Genomic DNA, 16,295 nt, shown 5'->3' with positions numbered 1-16,295 from the left:
CCGTGGCAAGTGGAGACTTTGATTTGGCAGAAAAGTTCTTGCTGCAAGCTGTAGAGAACCGGTGTCAGATTCCCGTCCCACACCTCCAGAATCCAGTGACAGTGTTGTCTGTTGAAGGACGAGCCCTACTCAAAAGCAGTCAAGTCATTTGTGAACAATAAGAGCTCCAGATTGGAGAAGACCACCTTCCATGTACTCTCTGGTTTATTTCATCCACTTTCTGTAGGTATTCCGGAGCTGAGAACTCAAGTGCCCATTCTAGTCCAGAGGTTTGGTGAATTGCTTCATTGGGGACCTGTGCATCTAGTGAGTTGTAAGGTCTCCTGGTCCTTGTGTGGCCAGTGCCTGAACCCGAACCCCTGGTTCTTGTGCGGTCAGTACCTGAACCTACTCTCCTGGTCTGTGTGTGGCCAGTGCCTGAACCCGAACGCCTGGTTCGTGTGCGACCAGTGCCTGAACCTGCCCCCCTGGTCCATATGTGGCGATGCTTGAACCTGCTCCTGTGGTTCGTGTGTGACCAGTATCTGAATCCTGAAACCGCATCTGGTGGTATCCAAACTCTGAAGCCACTCTGGCGGAACCAGAACCTGTTTGGAGGACCCGTATGTCTGAACGTTTATCTATCCTAGTACTCCTAGTTGTCCAAACTGTTATACCAGTCACCGAATCTAGCCCTGTCTGTGACTCTGTGTCAGTATCCATCCTGCCCGAGGAGTAGTCTGAACGGAGCCCGAGTCCAGTCCGTGTCTGCGCACCTGACCCCTGGGGTCAGCAGCTGCAGTACCGGTGACTGCCTAGGAGTGGTACCTGGCGGCTATCTGCAGCTCAAACCTGACTCCACCATCAGGAGCTCTAGTGAACACCAAGTAGCCGCTTAGCTTCACCCCTCCTAGGTAAGCCTGGCCTCGTAACACAGTGGGTCCACAAACTATCTATTTATCTATTATTTATCTACTATCTATCATCTATAGATCTAATCTCTAATATTTATCTATTATCTACTGCATGTGCTATCTATTTATCATCTATCTACAATATCTAGTATATATCCTCCATATATATATATATATATATATATATATATATATATATATACATCCATCTATCTATCCATATATCTATTATCTACCTATCTATCTATATATCTATCTATCCATCCATCCATATATCTATGTATCTATCTATCAATTCATCTATCTATCTATCTATCTATCTATCTATCTATCTATCTATCTATCTATCCATCTACCTACCTTATCCAGGTCCATAAAGCTGCTTTATATGAAAATGACAAAACATGTCCATATATTCATTTTTGGGACATCTTCATGGATTGAACTGCCGGTACCTATTATAGAATCATAATAATGGCATTAATAAGACTTTATCATTTATGTGATACTTTTTTATCAAAAGGATTTGGCAAGTGTTACTATAAAAGCAGAGAATATTATCATTAAGGAGGATCATCACTGAGAAGTTCATTGAAAGCTCGTCAGCTCCAGGACCTGCTCTCCATTCAACAAGTCATTCACACTTAATGCAGAGGTATATTATTAATGCCACCATATCTGTCGTATGGTATTATCACCGACATGAGTGCTAGTATCAGCAGATGCAACCAGCTCTGCAAAACGACTGCATCTTGCAATCCAGTCCAAACAAAGGGGGGCGACAAAGCCTCTGCTCCCAAATGTAGCAGTGTCGGAGCTGAGTATCTCCCTTGCCAGGACTCTTCTGGGCCATGATTGGCCGCAGCAGCTATGTGATTCATCCCAGACTGCTGGAGCTATTGGTCCCCCCCAGTAGCAGAGTCTGCTGGGGGAGGATCAGCCTGTGCTGGATACAGAGCTGAGGCTGCTACATAGGAGGGCAGCAGCTCGCACACTGGAGGGGCTTATTCACTATTTGGAGAGCTGGCATTTTATGAGAAAGGTAAGATTTTGCAATCCTCTTCCTATTGATGAAACTTCACATCAATCCTTCCATGATGAGCAGTGTCTCCATTACACATGATCTGCTCTTATGCTGTAAGATTAATGTCTACAAAGGAATCAAGCAGCAGGTTATTAAAGTGACATTAGTTCCTGGGATTCAGACATCACAGGGAACATCTGTTACAATGTCTTCAGCATTATCTGATACAATGCAGTGGTGATCAATTATGTATTGCATGTAAAGGGATTTAATGCCAGGCAGCCTATGTGAGCACTTGAGGTATTCCTATGTGAGCACTTGGGGTATGCTATGGGAGTACTTGGGGTATGCCTATGGGAGCACTTGGGGTATGCCTATGGGAGCACTTGAGGTATGCCTATGGGATCAATTCGGGTATGCCTATGGGAGCACTTGGGGTATGCCTATGGGAGCACTTGGGGTATGCCTATGGGAGCACTTGGGGTATGCCTATGTGAGCATTTGGGGTATGCCTATGTGAGCACTTGGGGTATGCCTATGTGAGCACTTGGGGTATGCATGGCACCATTTATTGCTGTCAGTACATATTGGATACTGGATGCAACAGTATTTTATGATGTCCATATGATGCCAGTGGGGTTGGCTATAATGTAACTCTTTCTGTGCATCCAGGGGCCTGAGAAACTTACTAATAAGTCAAATAGAAGTTTTATGTAGATATAAACCTGTAACCATTCTGGAGCATTGTCACTAATAACCTGCTGCCAGGAACACTTAGTATTGCTATACTGTTGCATCCAAGCTGCACCAAAACTGACATATAGCTTGCTACAGTGAATGGCAAACTACAGCCCCCATGGTCAGAGGCAACCAGCATCCTCCATGTGTTATTGTGAGAACAGATGTCACATCTTGGAAGCTGATCTCTTAAATTAACCAAGATTCATTGACATAATCCTTTAGGCATAATGCCAGTGCTTGGTGCTAGGCCAAATACCCAATGTAGTAACTAGGCCATTGGTAAGTGATTACAGTATTTAGGGTTTGGCTGTTAATTGCTTAATGTAGCAGAAGAAAGAAAGAAAAAGGTTGCTGTTCTTTGGTTTACAATGGGTTAAGGATTCTTTTAAATCACTTCCCTTAGAGCAGATGAGGATCAGAAATGATCCTTTAACCCTCTGGCTGCAGGAGGAGATGGAGGTGTGGCTGTATAGATGGCAGGGGGGCTTGCAGTGGAGGCTCAGCAGCATTGGTGGTGACCAGGAGACCAGGTTCAGCACTGGAGCGTGGACAGCTCCTTCTAGCACAATATGCAGCACCTTAGATACAGATCTTCACAATCCATAGCCTGGGATCCTAATAAATGATGGGGGTGGGTTACCTGGGGGATCTACAGTCATTAGAAAGCCAAGTAATAGAAGAATGGGATGTTAAAAGGCACAGCAGCGCAAACGACTCCAGATACTGGAGAGCACTGGTTAATAAAGGACGTATCATTTAAAGACATGGTAATTTACATGGCAGTGACTAAGTGACCTTGGGAATGCCATGTTGTGCGCCCTGGGCACCTTTTTGTACTTGCAGAAAAAAAATCTTCCTATTCACACATAACCTTGTTATATAAAACACATCATATTGTTTCTGTGAATGTGCAATATGATTGCTGTAATATCTACGGGGGTTATAAAATGTTCTTCATGCTTTTTTCTTGAAATAAATTAAGTGTACATACAATATTCTCAGCATATTTCAGCACAGCTCTCTTTGTTTCCTAGAGAAGTCTAATCCTTTTCTTGCTCGCAGAGACAAATGTAAAAGTCCATAATATATCTATATAAATCAATACTCAGGTTCATGTGCATGATCCATCACCACCATCCCCTCTAATGTATCGCAATACAGTATCCACTGGGGTATCCACCACCTGCAGATTAGCAAACCCTATAACCAAAATGTATTTTTTAGGAGTTTGAAAGACTACAATGGCAGACTCTGGTTCAGGAGCTACTTTATACGTGACATATTGTCATTCTAGATTACTATAATGATCTCTTTGCTGAAGTAACCTGTTAACACAGTAGCACACATAATGGCATGTCTAAACCGGTGTACTGTTAGGCTATAATGCTGGATATACTGTACATGGATTACATTTATTGACAAACACATAGCCACAGGAGATCAGCTATAACCTGTAAAAGAAAATTCCAGTTTATTTTTTTCATTCAGTTATTTTATTCAATGACTTGTTTCAACTTTTATGGGCTCTAAGGGGTAACGCTTCTCCTTATGGAGAGTGACATACCGGCCCTGGCATGCCAAGGTAAGGAGGCTTAATCGCCATGCAATGCTCCTCTGGGAAATTTAATATGCAAATTGCATCTTCAGAGATGAACTCTGTAGCGCCACCTTTTGGAAGCAGCAATCCTAAAAGTCACACTCGACCCCTTAACGAGTCGTGCAATATGACTTAGGATAAAAGCCAAATCAGAATCTCAATTTGCAAACAGTGTTTCGGGCTGTTGGCCCTCGTCAGTGCAAAGTATGAGAACTGATTTGGCTGGGTGAGAGGCTCTGGACTGCTGCTTCCAATAGGTGGCGCTATAGAGTTCAAGTCCTCTTCATCTCTGAAGAGGTAATGTGCATACTTTTATGGGGTCATTGCTACTTCTCCATTGAATTGCCTATATATGAACACTGGTTACTTTCTACTTGCAAGGCCAGAATACTGAACATGTCAATTTCACAAGAGACAAGGGAGGACAGAGACGTACAAGTTGTCACAGGGATTTCTTTATAGTAAAAAAGAAGTGAAAAATTCCAGCTCCAAAAAGTTATATTAATATATATTAATATTACGAGGGTCAGTCAATAAGTAATGCCTCCTATTTTTTTTCTCCTTTTAATTGCCAAGAAATTCAAATGCAATTACATAGGTTGAAAACCACAACATTAACAATTAATTTGTCGCTTTTCAATATAATCTCCATCCATTTCCACAGTCTTGGTCCACCGTTTAACAAGGGCATGTATTCCAGCATGGTAAAAAGCATTCTTGGGACCCACCGTGCACAAACTTTTCTGTATCCCAGTTGTCCAATAATTTTCATCACACTGCCTTTACTGAGGCAGATAATGCCACACAATTCATCTGCAGTCACCCGGCGGTCACCATGAATTATGTCATCGACTCGCTGAATGTTGCTTGGAGTCACTGCGGTTACTGGCCTGCCACTCCGCATTTTGTCAGCCAACGGTGATGGCCCTTCAGCTGTGTTACAGCGACGAACCCATCGTCTAACAGCACTGACATCCACTGTTGCATCACCGTACACATTTTTCAGTCTCTCATGAATTCGAATGGGCGTTTCACCTTCTGCATGCAAGAATTCAATCACAGAACGTTGTCTAATACGAACATCGATGTCAGCCATTTTGCAAACGGATACAGTCCTGCCACCCATTGGTGCAGGAAGTTGCAATTGCTGTGGATTGGAGAAGAAGGTTTGAGGAATTGTGCCAAATTCGAATATTTAACATAACTACCTTATTTAAGGAGAAAAGAAATAGGAGGCATTACTTATTGACTGACCCTCGTATTACATCATTTTAAAATCTGATGAGGTCACGAGGTACATGGAAATTCACATAGCAACGCGTTTCCAATGCCAACCAGCGTTCTTTGTCAAGCTAAGATTTTTAAATGATGTAATAAAAACTTGGAATTTTTTAATACAACTTTTTGGAGCTGGAATTTTTCACTTTTTTGCATTGATTCCATGTGTGACCACACGTTGTTCCTGGCTTCAACACGCTGAAATCCGTGGAGGGTGAGCTGACTTCCATTTGTTCTCTATTATATTTCTTTATAATGTTAAGCAAAAAGAGATATTTCCTTAAAATATTACTTTAAAGGGGTTTTCCCTTTCAACTTTTTGAAAAAATTCTTGCTTGTCATAATACAAATAACAAAATCAGCTGGTAGTTACCCTCAATGGATCCAGCGCTGTGTCTCCACCGCTCCTCTGTAGATTGTGTATAGGCTGCAGTGGTGGCGTCACAAAGGGAAAAACCCCATTAAGTGAATGGGACTGAGCTGCAATAATACTGCATACAACTAATGGAAGAAGAGAGTCCTTCTGGAGAACCTCTTTTAGGGTAGGCCCAAATCATTGTTTTTTTCCTCTTCCTCCTAATACTTTCTAGGGGTTAATCTTGTTGTCAGATTTCCATTAAGCCTCTATTACTATAAAGAATTTCAGTCAAAGAACTGCTTATATATATATATATATATATATATATATATATATATATATATATATATATATATATATATATTATTTAAAGGAGGATTCTGGTTTCAGAAAATAAGAGAAATTTAGTATAAATTAAAAATTATATTATTTTTTTACTCTAACAAACTGCAAAACTGTGTGTCAAACACATCACCATGATGTAGTTGTATTGCCTGACAATAGCCAATAAATATCCAACAAAAAAAGAAAGACTGGGTTGGTACTACACATAAGCGACTTGGGTTCTGTGGCGCACGAACCGGTAGATATATAACTACGGTACCTTCCGCGATGGTGATTCGGTCCATACGCAAGAGTCCAGTAAAACAATCTACATAGCCAAGAAAAATGGAGCTGCCCTTCCCATATTTTAACAATATGAAGAGAAACAAGAGAGCACTCACCGGTCTAAAAAATCCTCCTCTATTTCATCCGTTAAAAATCCATAGCAGGGGGTCGGTGGTACACATTGAAGGACGACGGCCGTTTCGCGCACACCGCGCTTCCACGGTTCCAAAAGTTACCTTTGGATGATTTTTTAGACCGGTGAGTGCTCTCTTGTTTTTCTCCATATTGTTACTTGTTGTACTCACTTTTTGCACTTGGAGTAGCACCCGGTCTCCACAGGGCGAGGTGCCTCAGTTTACCTTAAACAGCAATTGATTACAGACTCCATAACAGTACTTGGTGCTGGCTTTCTCTTCTTCCCAATTTGCTTCCTATATTTTAATCGTCAGCTTTATTGATTCCAATCTCATTGTATTACAAACTTAGTGCAGAACAGATGAGGAAAGGCGCAGATAGCACCTATGGAAATAGCTGTTTCGCATGGATGTGCGCTTTTTCAGGTAAGCTTGCTGTAAAAAAAATATTGACAGGAATTTTCTACTAAAAGCTGGTTAATTAAAAAACAGACTTCATTGTGGCTAATCTGAAACAGAATTGGATTTTGCCTTTAAAATAGCCTCTGTGAGAGATATATTGGTTACTGAATCTAAAAAAAAGTGCTAAGCATTTTCATTCGCTCAATTAATACATTGATTAGGCCTGTCATCTTAAATAATTAGTACCTGGTTGAAAGTCATTTCGATTTAAAAAAAATAGATAATGTCATTATAAACCAATCACATCTTACCAAAGAAATCATAATATTAAAGATGTACTAGTTAGAAGCAGGTTCTATAATAGTATACCTATGTGGCTAGATAAAAATACCCCTTAGTGTAACTGTGATAATTTTGCATATAATAAATACAATATGATATCTAACCAGCTAGTAATAGTAGGAATAGTTCACGTTGAGAAAAGATTTAGCACTTGGACTGTTTCTTCTTTATGTGATATTCTGCCCTTATAGATACTCCTATATAGGAAAAACAATATGGTTTATATATTAGATTCAAAGAACACTTAAAGCCTATTGCTTAAGGAAGACATAAGCAAAGTGTGGCCTGTGGGCCACATGCAGCCCACAGTCCACCTGCTGCCCTTTGGCTGCTCCGATGCGGACCAGGACAGCCAAAAGGCCTTATGCCGTAGTGTCTCACACTACACAGCCATCCTACAACCGGCGTCTCACTTTTCCCAGTATCCTCGGCATGCAGATACTGGTGAAAAAGATGGAACAGGGATTTATCAGCTCCCTGTTCCATCATTGAGCCTGTGTATCTGAAAGCGCAGCAAGAATGATGACGTCACTACATCAGTGCAGGTAGGAGCAGCGGGGAAACAGGGTTAGGTGAGTAGCGTCTTATTATTTTAAAATTTACAGTACATTGTGGAAAACTGTGAGGACATAATATTGTACAAGGGGGCTGTGTGGGGACATACCACTGTATAAGGGGGTCTTGTGGGGACATAATACTGTGCAAGGGGGCTGTGTTGGGACAATATTGTAATGCACACGCCCGGACTGACTGGCGTGTGCATGTTTATGTAGTGATTCCACTGTGCCATGAACCGGAGAGTGCCTGGAGGGGCGTAACTAAGTATCTGCCCGATCCGACCAAGGTCGCACGACGGCATACGACGCCAGTGCACCAGGGAGGAACCGAGCAGAGGAACCAGGGTCTACTCCAGGTCAGACTCCGGACACGGCTGTTGACCCACACCGGGGAATACTGGAACAGGCAGACTAGAGCGCAGGCTGGGTAGGGTCCAGTACAGACTGGGAGACAAATTCGAAACCGCAGACGCGGCGGACAGGGCCGAGCAAAGCGAAAACCGCAGACGCGGCGGACAGGGCCGAGCAAAGCGAAAACCGCAGACGCGGCGGACAGGGCCGAGCAAAGCGAAAACCGCAGACGCGGCGGACAGGGCCGAGCAAAGCGAAAACCGCAGACGCGGCGGACAGGGCCGAGCAAAGCGAAAACCGCAGACGCGGCGGACAGGGCCGAGCAAAGCGAAAACCGCAGACGCGGCGGATGGGGCCGAGCAAAGCGAAAACCGCAGACGCGGCGGACGGGGCCGAGCAAAGCGAAAACCGCAGACGCGGCGGACAGGGCCGAGCAAAGCGAAAACCGCAGACGCGGCGGACAGGGCCGAGCAAAGCGAAAACCGCAGACGCGGCGGACAGAGCCGAGCAAAGCGAAAACCGCAGACGCGGCGGACAGAGCCGAGCAAAGCGAAAACCGCAGACGCGGCGGACAGAGCCGAGCAAAGCGAGAACCGCAGACGCGGCGGACAGAGCCGAGCAAAGCGAAAACCGCAGACGCGGCGGACAGAGCTGAGCAAAGCGAAAACCGCAGACGCGGTGGGAACAGGGCTCTGTTCACACGGAACAGACTAGAAGGAAAAGGCAGAACCAGATACCCACAGGGTACTTGCAGAGAAGTAGCGAGTGGACCACAAACTGACAAACGGAAGTACAGTGACAACGAGCAGGAGTTAGGTACGAGTTCAGACTCTGCAGAAAAAGGAAGGGAACGGACATAGAGGCAAAACAGGTAAAGGATAGGAGAGAGTTCAGACTGGAACTGAGTGTACGGAGGAGACCGACACTGCAGCGGAATACAGGAGCGGGTCTGGGAATACGGCCCCCAGAAGGCGGGAGGAACAGGCAAGGAGCGTGTTCAGACAGGCCTGGAAATACAGCCTCCAGGATAGGCAGACAAGAGAACACAGACAGGACTCAGTTCAGACACGGGAACTGATACCGCAAGGCAGGAGACAAAGACAGGACTCAGTTCAGACACGGGAACTGATACCACAAGGCAGGAGACATAGACAGGACTCAGTTCAGACACGGGAACTGATACCGCAAGGCAGGAGACATAGACAGGACTCAGTTCAGACACGGGAACTGATACTGCAAGGCAGGTAACATAGACAGGACCTGGCATGTCAGAGACAAAAGCCAACTGACAGGGCAAAATGCTCAGGCATCAGTTAATTGGGGCAGCTGATTTAAATACCAGGTGATAGACAGCAATAGGCTGAGGACGCACAAGGGGTGTGCCTGCAGCAGGTACAAAAATCAGGAAGTGATCGGGCGCCGCCCTTAAGCAGCAGACACAGAAGCAAACAGACAGCATGGAGGGAAGCCAGAGAGACACCCTGGACTGGAGATCAAGTACGCGCTCTTGCACAGTGGGAGATGGACCACTATGCAAGGACGCCGCCAGGTATGTTACAAATATACTGAATGGGGGCTCCCTGGTGAATATATGAGGGGACATCATACTGTTTGAGGGACTGTGTGGTGACCTCATACTGTGTGAGGGGTTTTATAAGGACATCATATTGTGTGGGGGCTTTATGTGCAAATGGGCCATGTGGGGACATAATTCTATGCAATGGGGCCTTGTGGGGATATAATACTGGACAAGGAAACCATGTGGGACATTATACTGCATGGGGGAATCTTTATGAGGGGACATCATATTGTGTGGGAGGCTTTGTGGGGGATAACGTAGTGTGTGGGACAATTTGTTGGAACATCATACTGTTTGAGGGGCTGTGTGGGGACATCATACTGTGTGTGGGGACTGTTGGAGCATCATATTGTGTTGGGAGCTGTTGATCAAAGTACAATGGCTGAATAACAGGAGTAGTATGATTAACTGTTTTTTATAAACTTTATAAAAAGCAGTAAGTTATATGGTGTTGATTACCTTCTACTGGTAACAATACAGGATACAACAAGCCCTATTGTAACACGTAATGTCAGTAGCAGTGAGTCAGCATACAGTACTTAATTTTGCTCAATATTAAGTGATACAAATTAATGTAAAACAATAATAATGTAATATTTTCAAATATATGTTATGTTGTTACCATGGTAATAAGATGCAGTGCTCCTTAAGATGCTAATGTGATGGCATCAACCAGATCCATAGTAGCGCATAGCCATAGCCACAGGTGCTGTCTGCACCTTCCCCCATCTGTCCTAAACTATGCTTGGGATGCAATTAGCCAAAGGTTCCTAACGAATGACTGAAGGGAGAGATGTTAAAAACAGAGACTAATTTGATATTAGTAATGTACTGGAAGAATGTACTACTTTTATTTTACAAAAAATAACATTTTCTCACTGAATCAGAAGCACTCATTCTGTACTAGATTTTGCATATATCCAGTCTCATATATAACCTGCAAAGATTGTCAGTAAGCCAGGGGGCCAATATAATGAACATAAAGGGGGATGGTAGTCATAGAAACATTGCAACTATTAAACCTACAATTATGGCCACACATATACATATATAAACCACTAAACTTTATTATAGCAAAACATACAATATACAAATTACAATAAAAGCTGTGATATCAAAGAGTTTTGTCAGAAAAAAGGTATATAAAATGCACGTCATGCACAAATGACAATTACAGATATGTACAAAGAGCACATAGCCAAGATGAATGTTATCTTGGACCAATGACTGTAAGAAGTGGTTAAGGTGACATTAAAATAATTCCCAATGTGTAATATATGCCATAAATGCATAGAAGTAGGAAAGATAAGTAAAGTGAGTGTAATGCTTGTATACAGTCATGGCCAAAAGTGTTGGCACCCTTGAAATTGTTCCAGAAAATGAAGCATTGCTCTCAGAATTATTGCATTTACACGTTTTGTTATACACATGTTTATTTCTTTTGTGTGTATTGAAACAACACAAAAAAACAAAGGAAAAAAAGGCAAATTGGACATAATTTCACCCCAAACCCCCAAAATGGGTCAGACAAAATTGTTGACACTTTTCCAAAATTGTGGGTAAACAATTTTGTTTCAAGCATGTGATGCTTGTTCAAACTCGCCTGTGGCAAGTAACAGGTATGGGCAATATGAAAATCACTCCTGTAACGAGATAAAAAGGGGAGAAGTTGACTGAGCCAGTCATAAAACATATTTCATAGCAGTGTCATGTCTAATATAAGTAACACAGTTACCATGAGTACCCAAACACCATAGTGCAAGATGTATATTACCTTTATGATGCCGGATGCGCATTTCCCTGTGGCTTCTATCAGGGGCGATCATTGGATAACATTACAGATAACATTCATCTTGGCTATGTGCTCTTTGTACTTATTTGTAATTGTCATCTGTGCATGACGTGCATTTTATACACCTTTTTGCTGAAAAAAACGTTTTTCTCTGATGGTATAAACGCATTCATCATAATTTGTATATTTTATGTTTTTATATAATAAAACTTATTTTATATACGTGTGGTCATATTTGTAGGTTTAATAATATATACAGTCTCAATATAATCTACCAAATTAACATGCTCCCCAGTGTCTTTTATATTGTAACCACTTTAAAAATATGTTAAAGAATTTGGCGAAATAGTAAACCCCCATCATTGTGTTATGGACTCTATCAGTCCATTTAGTAATGGTTGCAAACTAACTATGCCATGCAGATCTGCCGGAATTTCCCAAATTCTTCCAATTACTTTGCAGCGTTGTTGTTTGATACTAAACATTTAATGTCTGTCTGAAGTCTATTGACTTGGTCAACAGCAATACATTGGAATTTCCAGCAGTCTTTCATGTTATTGTTACACTGCAGTCATAGCTAAAGTGAATGCTTCCTATTATCAGACATGTTAGGCATCTATTATTTAGGTCTTCTTCTAAAGTGGTTACAATGTGGAGGGTGCTAGGATTTTAGACTCAGTCTTTGCTTTGAATCTCAATGTGCTGCCCCATTAATAATACTGCGCTTGTCCTGATCCATGCCTTATACCCCTGTTCTCACTAATAATACAGTCTACATAGGATTAATGAAAGAACATATGTTATTTATGATAAGATTTATTTATGCAAAAACTCCTAATGGTGTCACTTTGTTGCTAAATTAAAAGGGTCATCCCAGACTTTAGCTTTGATGTTCTCTCAGAAGTCCTCCTCTAAAGGTTTGCAATATATACAGAATCACGGTGATGCTTCTGCCGTATGAAAGAAGTAATGATTTCCACTGTGATCGGTATAATTCCAGCAGCTGTTGTTAAATGTTACGCAAATGTTACTTTAAGTAGTAATAGCGTATGCATTTGTAGATCACAGCGCTGGCTTCTTTATGAACCTAAGAGAAGATTAAAGAGTAACCGTTAATTTAATTATTCATTTAATTGTATATACAGTATATATATACATACAGTTGTGCTCAAACGGTTACATACCCCGGCAGAATTTTTCCTTTCTTGGCCTTGTTTCAGAGAATATGAATGATAACAAAAAACTTTTTCTCCACTCATGATTATTGGTTGGGTGAAGCCATTTATTGTTAAACTACTGTGTTTTCTCTTTTTAAATCTTAATGACAGCCAAAAACATCATGGTGAATTGCCTGGGACTCATATAAAGGGAATTTTCTCAATTTTGTGCAAAAAAAAAAAGACTGCGAGGGACGATTTTCAGAAATATTTGCATTATTTTGTGCAGATTCAACATCATTAAGAGAACACCTACCAAAAAGCGTGTTAAAAGCACAGACAAGGACAAGGATAAATCAGCTACAAGTAGTAAGAAATGAAAGCTTTATTTTACACACAGGCATTAAACGATGTTGGTGGGCCTGGGTACCATAACTACTGCTGGAGTCCCACTGTAATCTGCGTGTAGCATTAAAGGAGTTTTCAGGGATCCTACAAAATTTGGGCGAAGGGAAATTCTGGAATAAAATAACTAACCTATAAGATATAATATTATCAACCTGTAATCATTTGTTTAATCACCCACCTTCCTCTGCTCTAGTGCTCCTCATCCATTTTTATTTACTTGGCTGCACCAATAATATCCTGTCCCAGGTTACACTGCAGCCAATCACTAAGGGACACTACAGTGGCCAATGATCGGCTGCAGCATTCACATAGGTAGACAGTATGTCAGATTAATACAGCTTCTTTTGTTATTTAAACTATTTTCTCATTTTGCTGAAATTTTGGAGGATCTTAGGAATTTTTTTTAAGCCTGAAGGATCAGATAGAATGTGATGGTCTCACACCAACAGCCAGAATCCCGCTTTTTGTGTAGGGTAGCAAGGTGCAAAGGCGACCCTCATCCACAACCGTTACAGCTGTACGATTAAAGCCAGGTATGCCTTTCTCTAAAACGCTGTGGCATTTCAGAGAAAACATAGTTTGAAGAACCGTCCGGGAACTATAGTGAGAGGCCTGACTAATCCAGAGCCGACCCCGTTGATTCCATTCCAGTTGATTGACACATCTTTCCCTTTGAACATACATGGGAGAAGCCTGTCAATCATCTAGATCGGTGGGAGGAAAAACTGGCCAGGGAGCGGCACTGGACAAGTCAGGTCTCTCTCCATAGTTCCCTATAGTCATACCTGGCTTTTATTCTGCTGCCAGGCTCTGATTAATGGAGCTGTGGTACGGACAGCATGAATCTAGTGACAAGTTCCCTTTCATAATGTATGCAGTTTGTATAGTAAAATCTGGTTACAGTTTTGCTAGTTTTGAATGGCTGCAGGTGTCCTCCGAAATCTGTGTGCACCTGGAAGGGAATTAGATGTAGTGTATATAGTCACAGCTGAAGAAGAATAAATGAGGCACTTCTGTTCTGTTGCTTGAGTTCTTCAATACTTTGATGACAAACTAATGATATATGTACAGGACAGCTTGTCTACATCTGCGGTGCCGCACCAAAATCCAAGAATATTGGAGCCCTGCCACATTGACTACACATTTCATTGCTTGAATTCTGTGGTCTCCCTCCATTCAAAGCCTGGAAATTCATACAGGACTGCAGTAAGTCCCGCTGTTACAGTCCATCACTGTCAGACTCACAGGTCAGCGGGAAGCTGAGATGTGGGAGCTGTTTGCTCGGCGGCGTCACACACTAGAGAAATAATAGTTCTTTTTGCAAATGTTGTGGTCACCTTTTTATTCCTTTATGTCAGTGACAAAAATAACAGTTCTTCATGGTCAAAAAGTAAAATATGAAGATTCTCTTTTTATTTTAATCAGAAAATAGAAATCAGAGGTGATGTGGTGCTCTATGTCACAGACTATTTAGGGGCAGCTCCAGCTCTATAGTATGCACCAAACACATCCTCATATCTCAGGTTCCATATTCCTTGGAAATATAACTTGGGAGAAAATATTCTAATATATTGAAGTTCACAGTAGACTGAAGTTAGATCTGTATAATCAGGGGGGAATTCGTAATATAATTTTTTTTTTGTTTATACAGTATTACTTATACTCAATTTCCAATGCTCCTGTGGTCCCTGCCGGTCTCTGTACACTGTGTTCCAAATTATTATGCAAATAATATTTTCTCAGATTTTCCCAAATTACCTATATGAATTGCAGTCATTGTAATTTTCCAGTCAAATAACTATTAGAGTACAATTGAAAGGTTTTTGTACAAACTGCCTATGATAACAGTATATTTTTTAAAAAATAAAAAACTCAAACTGCACTCAAAATGCATGTTCCAAATTATTATGCACAGCAGAGTTTTCAACCTTTTCATTTTAATAAAGAACAAAAAAATGGTCATTTTTGAAATTATAAGCATTAGCAGGTTATTACAAACTGAAATCAAACAGTTTTCAACTCAAAACTTTATTCTAGGTGATGTAACATTTGCACATAGGACCCCTTGTTCGAAAGGAGCTTCTGAACTCTCTCGTCCATTGAATTTGTCAGGTTTTGGATGGTTTCTGCTTTAATTGTTTTGCATGAGGACAGAATACCCTCCCAGAGCTGTTGCTTAGATGTGAACTGCCTCCCGCCATCATAGACACTCCTTTTGATGATGCTCCAGAGGTTCTCAATGGGGTGGAGGTCAGGGGAGCATGGGTGCCACACCATAAGTTTGTCCCCTTTTATGCCCATAGCAGCCAGAGATGCAGATGTGTTATGTGCAGCATGAGATGGGGCATTATCATGCATGAAATGATCTCGATGGTCCAGATGGATGGAGTGGAGGATGGCTGGTTGATGGACACCCCATGCAAACACGGCTACGGCGCTAACAAGGAGGAGGTGGAGTAATGTTTTGGGCTGGAATCATGGGGAGAGAGATTGTCGGCCCTTTTAGGATCCCTGAAGGGGTAAAGATGAACTCCATAATGTATGTTGAGTTTCTCAAATTGCACTTCCTTCCATGGTTCAAGAAGAAGAACCGTGCTTTCCGCAGCAAGATCATTTTCATGCATGATAATGCCCCGTCTCATGCTGCACATAACACATCTGCATCTCTGGCAAAAACGCTTAAAAACCGCTTGGTAATAAGTGCCACATGGTCCCCAATGATAATCTGCATGTGCTGTGCACATTCTGCGGAAATTTCCACTCCGGATTATCATTGTGGAAAAATCTGCAGCATGTCCATTATTTTTGCGGAAACGCGGCGTAATTGCCGCCATTGACTTGCATTGGACCGCTTAATATCCACATGACTACATGTGCACATGCAGATATTAAGCGATTCAATGTGCGGATGGTACCCGGGTCTGGAGAAGAGGAGACTCTCATCCAGACCCAGGTACCATAGTACCTGTTAAAAAAAGAATTTAAAATAAAAAAAAACCTTATACTCACCTTCTGATGTCCCGTGGTCTTCTATCCGGTGCGTCCTGGCTCCCCGGTGGCTCGCGATGGTGTA

The 16,295-nt window shown here is 42.0% G+C and overlaps 1 protein-coding gene across 3 annotated transcripts in view; it reads left to right on the top strand.

Moving 5' to 3' along the window:
- Positions 1-1,686: 1,686 nt before the first annotated feature.
- Positions 1,687-16,295, top strand: part of TMEM108 (transmembrane protein 108) — a 325,884-nt gene continuing 311,275 nt past the window's right edge. For 2 of the 3 annotated variants that reach the window (XM_073676590.1, XM_073676589.1), the window contains exon 1: positions 1,687-1,935. The gene's annotated coding sequence lies outside the window, so the exon portion shown is untranslated. The remainder of the gene's footprint in view (positions 1,936-16,295) is intronic. The other variant, XM_073676588.1, reaches the window with a different exon arrangement.

Source organism: Phyllobates terribilis, unplaced genomic scaffold, assembly GCF_046119375.1.
Source record: "Phyllobates terribilis strain yellow unplaced genomic scaffold, ASM4611937v1 Scaffold_4__5_contigs__length_816908805, whole genome shotgun sequence".
In the NCBI taxonomy this organism is placed as follows: Eukaryota; Metazoa; Chordata; class Amphibia; order Anura; family Dendrobatidae; genus Phyllobates; species Phyllobates terribilis.
Note: the sequence above shows the minus strand (reverse complement) of the source record. Positions and strands in the feature narration are given on the sequence as shown.